At 40.4% G+C, this 11,870-nt stretch overlaps 1 pseudogene across 1 annotated transcript; it reads left to right on the top strand.

The window, feature by feature from the left end:
- Positions 1-9,132: 9,132 nt before the first annotated feature.
- On the top strand, positions 9,133-10,070 carry LOC308338286 (GTP-binding nuclear protein Ran-like; annotated as a pseudogene). The gene has a single exon. The product of its transcript is annotated as a GTP-binding nuclear protein Ran-like (transcript).
- Positions 10,071-11,870: the final 1,800 nt, after the last annotated feature.

Here is an 11,870-nt window from a genome sequence, read left to right as displayed (position 1 = left end):
TCCGGGTTCCAATTTTGAACATCAGTTGTTTTATTTTATTCTTATAAAGAAAAGTACAGAAATCATTATATTATTGTTTTGCAATAAAAGGAATAATTCTACTTTTTTTAAAAAAAGTGCTTCATTTGCTGAACTTTTGGGGCAGTTTCGACATGTATTTATCAGGCTATGTTAGTGGGGAATTCCATTGACCTAGTATTAAGACAGCTCTTTTCTCTTTTAGAAGATGTATGCTTTCTTTCTTTTTTTTTTTTTTTTTTTTTTTTAATTTTTTATTTATTTTCAGCGTAACAGTATTCATTGTTTTTTCACCACACCCAGTGCTCCATGCAATCTGTGCCCTCCCTAATACCCACCACCTGGTTCCCCCACCCTCCCACCCCCGCCCCTTCAAAACCCTCAGGTTGTTTTTCAGAGTCCATAGTCTCTCATGGTTCACCTCCCCTTCCAATTTCCCTCAACTCCCTTCTCCTCTCCATCTACCCTTGTCCTCTATATTATTTGTTATGCTCCACCAATAAGTGAAACCATATGATACTTGACTTTCTCTGTTTGACTTATTTCACTCAGCATAATCTCTTCCAGTCCTGTCCATGTTGCTACAAAAGTTGGGTATTCGTCCTTTCTGATGGAGGCATAATACTCCATAGTGTATATGGACCACATCTTCCTTATCCATTCATCCGTTGAAGGGCATCTTGGTTCTTTCCACAGTTTGGCGACCGTGGCCATTGCTGCTATAAACATTGGGGTACAGATGGCCCTTCTTTTCACTACATCTGTATCTTTGGGGTAAATACCCAGCAGTGCAATTGCAGGGTCATAGGGAAGATCTATTTTTAATTTCCTGAGGAATCTCCACACTGTTCTCCAAAGTGGCTGCACCAGTTTGCATTCCCACCAACAGTGTAAGAGGGTTCCCCTTTCTCCACATCCTCTCCAACACACGTTGTTTCCTGTCTTGCTAATTTTGGCCATTCTAACTGGTGTAAGGTGGTATCTCAATGTGGTTTTGATTTGAATCTCCCTGATGGCTAGTGATGATGAACATTTTTTCATGTGTCTGGTAGCCATTTGTATGTCTTCAGATCACCAAGACAGCATGGTACTGGCATAAAAACAGACACATGGACCAGTGGAACAGAGTAGAGAGCCCAGATATGGACCCTCAACTCTATGGTCAAATAATCTTTGACAAAACAGGAAAAAATATCCAGTGGAAAAAAGACAGTCTCTTCAATAAATGGTGCTGAGATGTATGCTTTCTATACAGAGGGAAGAATAGAGTGAAACTTTTTAAAGCTTATTTAAATGTGGTATCTAGATTCTAACTCAAAGAGTTGGTAATTCTAATTTAGTATATGATAGTACCAAATTTTTATTTACAATATGGAGTCATTTCCTGGTAAGTGTCTTTTCTTTCTTTTGAAGACACATAGTGAAGAAGATTCAAATAAGGATTCAGAAAGTTAAACTGAGAATATTCTGCTAGACCGTATTTTCTAACTCGAACCTAGTCCATATGACCCTTTCCATTTTCCCTTTCTGTCCCTTCCCCTACTCTCATCGGTGTGGGTTTAGCTCTTCATTCTCAAACTGATTTTGGGGCTGTGCTTAAAATCTTGCGGTTCAATTATAAGATAATCTATAGAAGCTTTAATCTTTACCTTTTGTTCTTTAATATTCGTGGAATGCACAGACACCTGCCTTAGTTAAAGCTGACTCAGTACTTGGGGAGAGGGTGACCTCTATCGTTGGAAATGGTACTAAACAATTTGGTATGCCTAATTCATTCTTTTCACACTAGTTAACTTACTGAGCGCTTACTGTATACCCTGAATTCTGCTATGAGCTTTTAAAAAAAAAGTTTATTTATTTTAGGGAGAGAGAGTGCGGGCTAGCAGGGGGAGGGATCAGGAGAGAAGTAGACTCCCTAATGAGCGTGGAGCCTGATATGGGGCTTAATCTCAGGATCCTGAGATCATGACCTGAACTGAAATCAAGAGTGGGTTGCTTGACTGACCAAGCCACCCAGGCGCCCCCTCTTGTGAGCTTTTAATGCATGATCTCATTTAAAGTCTCTGAGGCAAATGCCATTTTCTCCATTTACATGTGAGGGATTTGTCTGAGAGGTTAAGTTACTTAAGATCACAGGGCTAGCCTTTTGACATCAGAAGCCATGCTTGCAGCCACTACAATGGAGACTTGCATCTTTTAGAAAAATCTCACAGGATAGGTTTTCAGATTTTTCCCTCACTATGTACAGTCTTCTGAGAAGAAAGTTCTAAACCAGTAGCTACCCAGAAAATAAGGTTCATACACAACACTGTAGTACAAACAAATTTTAATATGACTTACTGGCAAGACCGCTTTTAAAATTACCTGGATTAGCTTCTATCTCTTCTGTTTGTGCTTGACAAAAAACATACGAAGACTAGAGTACAAATACAACACAAAGCTCTGATTCTACTCTAGAAAATCACAACATACTCTGTTGGATTATCTGTTGGACTTTACTGAAGTGGAAATTGGAAAGTTTAAGGTTAATATTGTAACTAAAATGATTAGCAGAGTATGTTAGAGTTACATCTATCATGTCACAATTAACTAGTATTTTACCCTTCTACGTATTCTGGCTAAAGACATTTAGACCTTTAGAAAAGCCTGGGTTTGCAGTATGTCACGAGACCTCCTTCTGTCCCGCAGCTCCCAGTTCTGCTCTCACAGAAAGCCTCAGGCTATGAAATCCATATTCAAGTCCCATACCCCCCGAGCGGGAGAAAGACTCTAAACCATTTTTAAGAGCGGGTGGTCAGATGGTTGTATGTTCATCTCTGAGGATTTAGATCCTAATCCATTCTTCCAAAAGATTATATTCTCTGCCAGTATTCTGAAGAGTGATGTGCTTTTGGTCACATGAATAGCAGGTGACTGTCCAATGCTGACATTCTTTTTTTTTTTTTTTAAGATTTTATTTATTTATTTATTTATAAAATATTATTTATTTATTTTTTATTTATTGGACAGACAGAGATCACAAGTAGGCAGAGAGGCAGGCAGAGAGAGAGAGGAGGAAGCAGGCTCCTGGCAGAGCAGAGCTCTGATCCCCGAGCAGAGCTCGATCCCAGGACCCTGAGATCATGACCTGAGCCGGAGGCAGAGGCTTTAACCCACTGAGCCACCCAGGCGCCCCTTATTTATTTATTTGACAGAGATCACAAGTAGGCAGAGAGAGGTGGGGAAGCAGGCTCCCAGCTGAACAGAGAGTCCGATGCGGGGCTTGATCCCAGGACCCTGAGATCATGACCTGAGCAGAAGGTAGAGGCTTAACCCACTGAGCCACCCAGGCACCTCCAATGCTGACATTTTACCTACAATCACTGGAGGACCACATGAAATGTCTTTAGGATGCATACTTAGAGGGCTGTCGAGTTCCACGTGTCAAAAGGAAGGGGATGTGGGAGGCTAAAATCCAGGATCTGAAACTGCCTTCAACCTACTAAGAAAATCACAAAACTCAGGGGCAGATGCGTGCTCACTGTGTACGGAACAGAAAGGGCTGGTGGAGAATAAGAGCACAGGGTAAGTAACCACCGGAGCTGCTTGCTCATGGGAGATTGAAGCCAACACTGCAGGGACAGCAACAGGAGAGAAAAAGCCACAGACGCCATGACAGCATCTCTCACTCCTTCACTCCAGGTAACAGATGCACTTCCTGGAGAGCCTTTTCCCCTCCTCTTTCTCAAAGCCTATGCCCTCATCTATGAAATGAGGCTAATAATAATTCATAGTTTTGTGAGGATTAAGATGCTCCATGGGAAGTATGTGTTGCCATATGTAACAAATGCTGGCTATTCTGTTAAAAATTCCCTACACTCCATATTCTTAAGGACCCAGCTCAAGCCTCACCCCACCACCGCCACCTTCCTATTCCTAGGTCTTATTCTTGCTTCAGGTGACCAGTCTCTCACTGCTCTCCCCAGCCGGGTTCGGCAGCACTCTTTTCTGTTGGCTGCTTGGCATATTCTACTATGGATTGCCACCCCTTTATAGCCAAAGATACCTATTTTGCACCATTTGCTTCCCCTTTGTGCCGTTGCTCATGCTAATCTTTCAGCCTGAAACAGAGGCTCAGTGAGTGGCATTCATATGGTCAAAGGCATGCAGGTCATGAGTGGCTGAGCTGCCTGCAGAGCTGGGATTCCCCTCTTCTCTGCGTTTCCCACTGCATCATTTGTACATCTGACGTGAGCCCCCCTGCCCCAGGGATAGTTTGAAAAACGCCTACCAATTTAAAAAAGGGGAGAGCCTGTAACGGCATCTTAATGTAGGATTTTGGCGATTGTGCTGCCATTGTAACAATCAACTTAGAAACTCTGAAGTAATAACAGCAAATGGTGGGGAGAGCAGAGGGCAAAGAGGGGTTCTTGAAGTACACGCCGGAGGTGGAACCGTGTGTTGGGGCTGCCTGGGTCGGCTGAGGTCTGGCCGCACTTTCATGCTTTGGCAGCTGAGAGTCTGACTTTATTGATGCAGATTCCTATGGTGTACACAGCTTTAGATGTTCCAGGGACATGCATGTCTGTTGAACTTGACAAAAGACGGTGTCCACCTAATAAAAAACATTTAAAATTTTGTTTAGCCTTTCGGCAGATTGAGCAAAACTTCTTGTACTCCATGAAGATTCAGTGAGGTTTCCTTTGCTATAAAATCATTTGTCTGCTAGGAATAGAAGGAGGAGAGAGTAAGAAGAGCAGGGTCACAGCTCAGGAGTAGGTGAGGCACTGTTCGCCCAGAGAGCAGCCATCTGAACTCCTTGGCTCTGACACTTCTGTGTCAAGGGAACACAGTCTGTAGTCAGGAAAGGAAGCAACACTGCCCTGCTAAGAGAACCGAATCCCCGGGGAGAGGAAGATCTAGTTCAAGTGCCTAACAGCTTTAAATGCACTTTGAAATGTCCTCAAGTTCCTGAGGAGGGAAAGAATTTGCAAATATGAGTGTGAAATTATTTTAGATAATCAGGCAGCAAGCGAGTCCTTTTAGACTTTGTCTTTTTCGGTAGGTTGGGTTCAGTGTCTCCACAGGAGACTGTTCCAGTCTCTCTCTGGGGAAGAATATACCCTGATGGCCCAGATTCATTCTGGGAATCAGGTATGGAAGGGGCCTTAGGAGCCCCAGGTCAGAGGGTGCCCTTTCACAGAATCCTTCAGTTCTCAGCCCCGTACCCACCTCACCCACAGCTTCCTCAGTATCTGGAGACACTTGAGCCTCTTCTGCTCAATATCTACTCATTTTCTCCAAAACAATAAGCCTACTCTCTCAGGTCTCAGATTAGACACCACTTGTGGTGAGCAATGTCTAACCTCTTCTCTTCAGGTCAGATGTAGGTACTTCCCTGTTGACTGTTGACTGTTCTCCTATCATGGAACTTAGCGCACTGGATGCTAAGGGCAATGCGCTGCTCTGTATCTCCCAACAGACTAACACTCAGGGGTTGTCCTAGTGGTTTTCTTATCCAGTCACCTTCCCAGTTCCTACACAGAGTCTGGGTGCTCCTAGGAAGGCTAAATAGAGTTAAAATATATTATGGACTGAAGCCAGAATAGGCTGACAAAAGTCTTCTAAAAACTGATTTCATTGTAAATATTTATTAAGTGGATGAATATTTTATCAATCATTGACCCATATCAGGAATACCTGTAGATACATAAACTTTTCAAGAAAGTGAAAACACTTGACAGTGACCTGATAGATTGAGAGAGAGAGAACAGCAGTGTTTAAAACACAGGAAAATGCATTCTGTGAGACCAGAATTACCTGGATACCAAAATTAGACAATAACATCATGACAAAGAAAAACTACAGAGCAACATCACTTATGAGTGTGGATGTGGAAATCCATAAGAAAATACTAGCAAACAGGGCACCTGGGTGGCTCAGTGGGATAAAGCCTCTGCTTTCAGCTCAGGTCATGATCCAGGGTCCTGGGATCAAGCCCCGCATAGGGCTCTCTGCTTGACGGGGAGTCTGTTTCCTTTCCTCTCTCTCTGCCTCTCTGCCTACTTGTGATCTCTGTCTGTCAAATAAATGAATAAAATTTTTTAAAAAAAGATATTTCACAGGGAAATTCAGCTAAAGAAAAAAGAAAAGTATAAAAAAAGAAAAGAAAAAAGCCGGTATGATATAAAGGATTATTTATACATTATCAGATGGCACTTATGTCAGAAGTGTAAAGTTAGTTTTGTTGTCGTTGTGTTTTTTTTTTTTTTCAAAAGATTTTATTTATTTATTTGACAGAGAGAAAGATCACAAGCAGGCAGAGAGAGAGAAGGGGAAGCAGGCTCCCCGCCAAGCAGAGAGCCTGATGCGGGACTCGATCCCAGGACCCTGAGATCATGACCTGAGCCGAAGGCAGCAGCTTAACCCACTGAGCCACCCAGGCGCCCTGTTATTGTGTTTTTATTATATAAGTTTCAGGTGTACAATTTCATGGTTCAACATCTGTTGAATACACTACATCGTTATCCCCACCCCAAGTCTAGTTACCACCCATCACCATACCCCCTTCACCCACTCCCCAATTCCCTTCCCCTCTTGGAGAACACTAGTCTGTTCTTTGTAACTTTGTTTTTGTTTTATTTGGTTTGTTCGTTTGTTTTCCTTTTCAGATTCCACATATAAGTGAAATCGTACAGTACTTGTCATTCTCTGTCTGATCTGTTTCACTTAGTATAATACCCTCAAGTCCATCCATATTATTGCAAATGGCAAGATAGCTCTTTTTTTGTGGCTGAGTTATATTTCATTGTATAATTATATCATATCTTCTTTATCCATTCATCTACTGATGGACACTTAGGTTTTTCTATGTCTTAGCTACTGTAAATAATGCTGCAATGAATGTAGCAACACATATGTCTTTCTGAATTAATGTTTTCATATTCTTCAGATAAATACCCAAAGCGGGAATAGCTGGGTCATATGGTAGTTCTAGTCTTAAATTTTTGAAGGGTCTCCATGCTGTTTGCCATCATGGCTGCACTAATTTACAGAGGTGCCTAAAGTTTTCCTTTTCTCCACATCCTTTTGAACACTTGCTATTTCTTATCTTTTTGACAATAGTCATTCTAGCAGGTGTTAGAAGATACCTCACTGTCGTTTTGATTTGCAATTCGCTGATTAGTGATTTTTTTTTTTTTTTGGTAAGACTAGGAGCTTTTATTGAACATTTTTGAGGAGAAAATCACTCCCACCACCTTCCCCCACCCCTCTACTGTAAAGGATTAATTCATTTTGAAATTTCTTTCAACATAATTTTTTCAAAGTAATTTTTATACTCTTACTGGTTATAAAAATAACCCAAACTATGGTTAATTACATTGTAGAAATACAAAATGCAGAATATGAAATTTCTAATTCATTATTTCCTCTGAAATATACACTATCAATAGTTTTTACCTACTTTTGTTCATATATATATATTTAAAATTAATTAATTAATCTTTTTTACTTTGATTTCTTAAGTCTTTAATTTTTATGTGTGGTATAAAATAGTGATCTGGTTTCATTTTTTTTTGCCTGTGGCTGTGCAGTTTTCCAGTTGCCATTATTAAAAAGCCTGTCTTTTCTTTGTTGTATGTTCTTTGCTCCTCTGTCATATATGAATTGTCCATATATGTGTGGGTTTATTTCTGGGCTCTCAATTTGGTTCCATTGATCTATGTGTCTGTTTTTATATCAATACCACACTGTTTTGATTATGATAGCTTTGTAGTATAGTTTGAAATCAGGGAGACTGATGCCTCTAGCTTTGTTCTTCTTTCTCAAGATTGCTTTGGCTATTTGGGATCTTTTGTAGATCCATATACATTTTAGAATTTGTTCTAGTTCTATGAAGGATACTTTTGAAATTTTGATAGGTATTGCATTGAATCTGTAAATCGACCCAGGTAATATGAACATTTTAACAATATTAATTCTTCTAACCACGAGCACAGAATATCTTCCCATTTATTTGCATCTTTTTCAATTTCTTTCATCAGTGTCTTATCATTTTCAGGGTACAGTTCTTTCATAGTTGAGTACAATATTAGCTGTAGAATTTTAATATATGACCTATATTATGTTGAGGTATATTCCCTCTATAATCCACTTTGTTGTGAGTTTTCATCATGAATGGACATTGACTTTGTCAAATGCTTTATCTGCATATATTGAGATAATTATGTTTTCTATCTTTTATTTTGTTAATGTGTTATTACGTTGATTGATTTGCAGATGTTGAACCATCCTTGCATCCCTGGAATCCCACCTGATTGTGGTATATAATCCTTTCAATTATGGTTGGATTAAATTCGCTAATATTCTGTTAAGGATTTTCTCATGTATATTTGTCAGGTGTATTGGCCTGTAATTTTCTTTTTTTGTTGCATCCTTGTTCGGTTTTGGTATCAGGGTAATGCTGGTCATGTAAAATGGGTTTTTAAGCTTTTCCTTCTCTTAATTTTTTTTGAAAGAGTATTAAAAAGATAGGTTTTAACTATTCTTTAAATATTTGGTAGACTTCAACTGTGAAGCAACTCTTTTCTGGATATGCCTCCCCTGGCAAGGGAAACAAAAGCAAAAATAAACAACTGGGACTATAGCAAACTAAAAAGGTTTTGCATAGCAAAGGAAACCATCAATAAAATGAAAAGGCAATGTAATGAATGATAGAAGATGTTCTCAAATGATAGATACGATGAGGGGTTAACATTCAAATTCTGTAGAGAACTCCTACAACTCAACACTTAAAAAACCAAATAGCCTAATTAAAAAATGGCCAGAGGACCTGAATAGATATCTTTCCACAGAAGACATACAGATGGCCACCAGGCACATGGAAAGATGCTCAGGATCACTAACCATCAAGGAAATGCAAATCAAAAGCACAATGAGATATCACCTCGCATATGTCAGAATGGTGTTGTTGCAAAAAGGGGCATTTGGGTGGCTCAGTTGGTTAAGCATCCAACTCTTGACTTCAGCTCAGGTTTTGATATCAGGGTCCTAGGATCAAGCTCCATACTTTAGTGGGGAGTCTCTTTGAGGATTTCTCTCCCTCTCCCTCTGCCCCTCCCCCTGCTCATGCTCTCTCTCTCTTTAAAAAAAAAAAAAAAAGAAAGAAAGAAAAGAAAAGAGAGTCAGAAGGGCCAGAGATGCTTCTGGAAGCACCAGCGCCATGGCTGCCCAGGGAGAGCCCCAAGTCCAGTACAAACTGGTGCTGGTTGGTGACAGCGGCAACGGGAAGACAATTTTCGTGAAGCGTCACCTGACGGGGGAGTTCGAGAAGAAGTATGTAGCCACCTTGGGCGTGGAGGTCCACCTGCTCGTGTTCCACACCAACAGGGGACCCATCAAGTTCAATGTGTGGGACACAGCCGGCCAGGAGAAGTTCGGCGGGCTGCGGGACGGCTACTACATCCAAGCCCAGTGTGCCATTATAATGTTCGATGTCACGTCAAGGGTTACTTACAAGAATGTGCCTAACTGGCATAGAGATCTGGTATGAGTGTGTGAGAACATCCCCATTGTGCTGTGTGGCAACAAAGTGGACATTAAGGATAGGAAAGTTAAGGCAAAATCTATTGTCTTCCACTGAAAGAAGAATCTTCAGTACTATGACATTTCTGCCAAAAGTAACTACAACTTTGAAAAGCCCTTCCTGTGGCTTGCTAGAAAACTAATCGGAGACCCTAACTTGGAGTTTGTCGCCATGCATGCCTGCTCTCGCCCCGCCAGAGGTTGTCACGGACCCAGCTTTGGCAGCACAGTATGAGCACGATCTAGAGGTTGCTCACACAACTGCTCTCCCGGATGAGGATGATGACCTGTGGGAACGTGCAGCTGGAGCCCAGCGTCGGAAGTCTAGTTTTATAGGCAACTGTCCTGTCATGTCAGTGGTGCCGCTTTATTATATAGCTGAGCAGAACATGTGCTTAATCTTTGGGATGCTGAAGGAGATGAGTGGGCTTCGGAGTGAATGTGGCAGTTTAAAAAGTACCTTCATGTTTTTGGACCTGCATAATTAGCTGTTTTGGAACGCAGTTGTTTCCTTCCTGAGTTTCAGATATGAGACTGCTATAGCCCCGTCACAATATCCAGTGGTGAAATCTTGTTTGTCACTGTCATTCCCATTCCTTTTCGTTTAGAATCAGAATAAAGTTGTATTTCAAATTAAAAAAGAAAAGAAATAACTAGGGTTGAAGGATGTGGGGAAGAGGGAACCCTCGTGCCCTGGTGTAGCCACTATGGAAACTGTATAAAAATTCCTCAATAAGTTAAAAACAGAACTACCATACAATCCAGCAGCTTTACTTCCAGGTATTTATCTGAAGAAAATGAAAAGACTAATTCAAAATGGCACATGCAAACTTATGTTCATAGCAGCATTATTTACAATAGCTAAGATAAACAACCTAAGTATCCACCAATAGATGAAGGGATAAAGAGGAGATGCACACACACACACACACACACACACACACACACACACACACACATTTTCTGTAATAGAGAGGCACGAGAAAAAGCTTTGAGATGAGATGAGACCATGAGGGAGGGAGCCAATTCACCATTGGGCAGTAGCTCCCTCACCATAGTTGGCGACACTATTTTGCTTGAGGGCCCGAGGCCTGAGGAAAGGGCAGGGGAGCTGTGCTGACTTTAGTATGGAGTCAGACTCTGGCTGTTTCCCTGGGATCTTGGACACGTTGCTGGAGTGTATGTTTCTTTCTCTCTAAAACGGGGGTATCAATGCTTACCTTACAAAGTTTCAAGGATTAAACATATTTAGCTCAGGTCATGCCCAAAAAACCCCAGCAAACTGCCCAACACAAAATAGAAACAACAGCAACAAAATGCTGAAAATTGAAGAAGACAATTGAGGTTTGATTTTCTGAATTAATTGACTAATATTTTTCAAATAAACTGTCAGGGAAATGGACAATTTGGAACCAATACTCATCCTTTTCATTGGAAGCTATTATTTTCCTCTATTTATACGAGTGGATATACACAGTTTTTACAAATATCTTTCTACGAATTATAGAGAGTAGATATATTCAGTAATTTAAACTGAAATGATAGAAATACGAAATGCACATTTAAACTTCAAATAGTTATTAGTTCAGTCTAACAGCAGATTTATCAAGAACAAAAACTTTAAAATTTTGTTTTAAACTCGATTGAAAGTTTTATATGAAAATTATATTTATCAGCCATTTTATCAGTTCTTACTTTGGTCCTAGTGAATCATGTTCTATTTTGCAGCATCACTTATAACATCTCAGAAATGAAGTGACTTTCCTGCTGTGAGGAATGCTATGCTGGATTGAAAATGTGACATAACTCTGGAACTAGAGAGTCCAGGTGGCTATTCCCCCAGACAATTTCATTTACCAAAGCAAATGATCTTCTGAGTCTTGTTCATTCTTTTCCAGATTATTTTTACCATGTAATCTAAGAGTAGTCTATGGCCACCCCTTAGCTTACATATTAGCAAGAATTTCTTTCTTTCCTTTTTTTCTTTTTTAAGATTTTATTTGTTTATTTGAGAGCGCGAGAGAGAGCACAAGCAGTAGCGGGGAGGGGCAGAGGGAGAGGGCGAAGCAGACCCCTCACTGAGAAGGGAGCCCCACTCTGGGCTTGATCCCAGGATCCTGGGATCAGGACCTGAGCCATCCAGGCACCCCTTAGCAAGAATTTCTTTTCTTTCTTTCTTTCTTTTTTAAATCCTGTTTATTTAGCAGTGATTTATTGGCACAACAAATTGTCAACTATGTAGCAAGAATTTTTTTTTTTTAAAGATTTTATTTATTTATTTGAGAGAG

Source organism: Martes martes (genome assembly GCF_963455335.1).
Source record: "Martes martes genome assembly, chromosome: 2".
Classification (NCBI taxonomy): domain Eukaryota; kingdom Metazoa; phylum Chordata; class Mammalia; order Carnivora; family Mustelidae; genus Martes; species Martes martes.
This window is presented reverse-complemented; position numbering and strand designations above follow the sequence as displayed.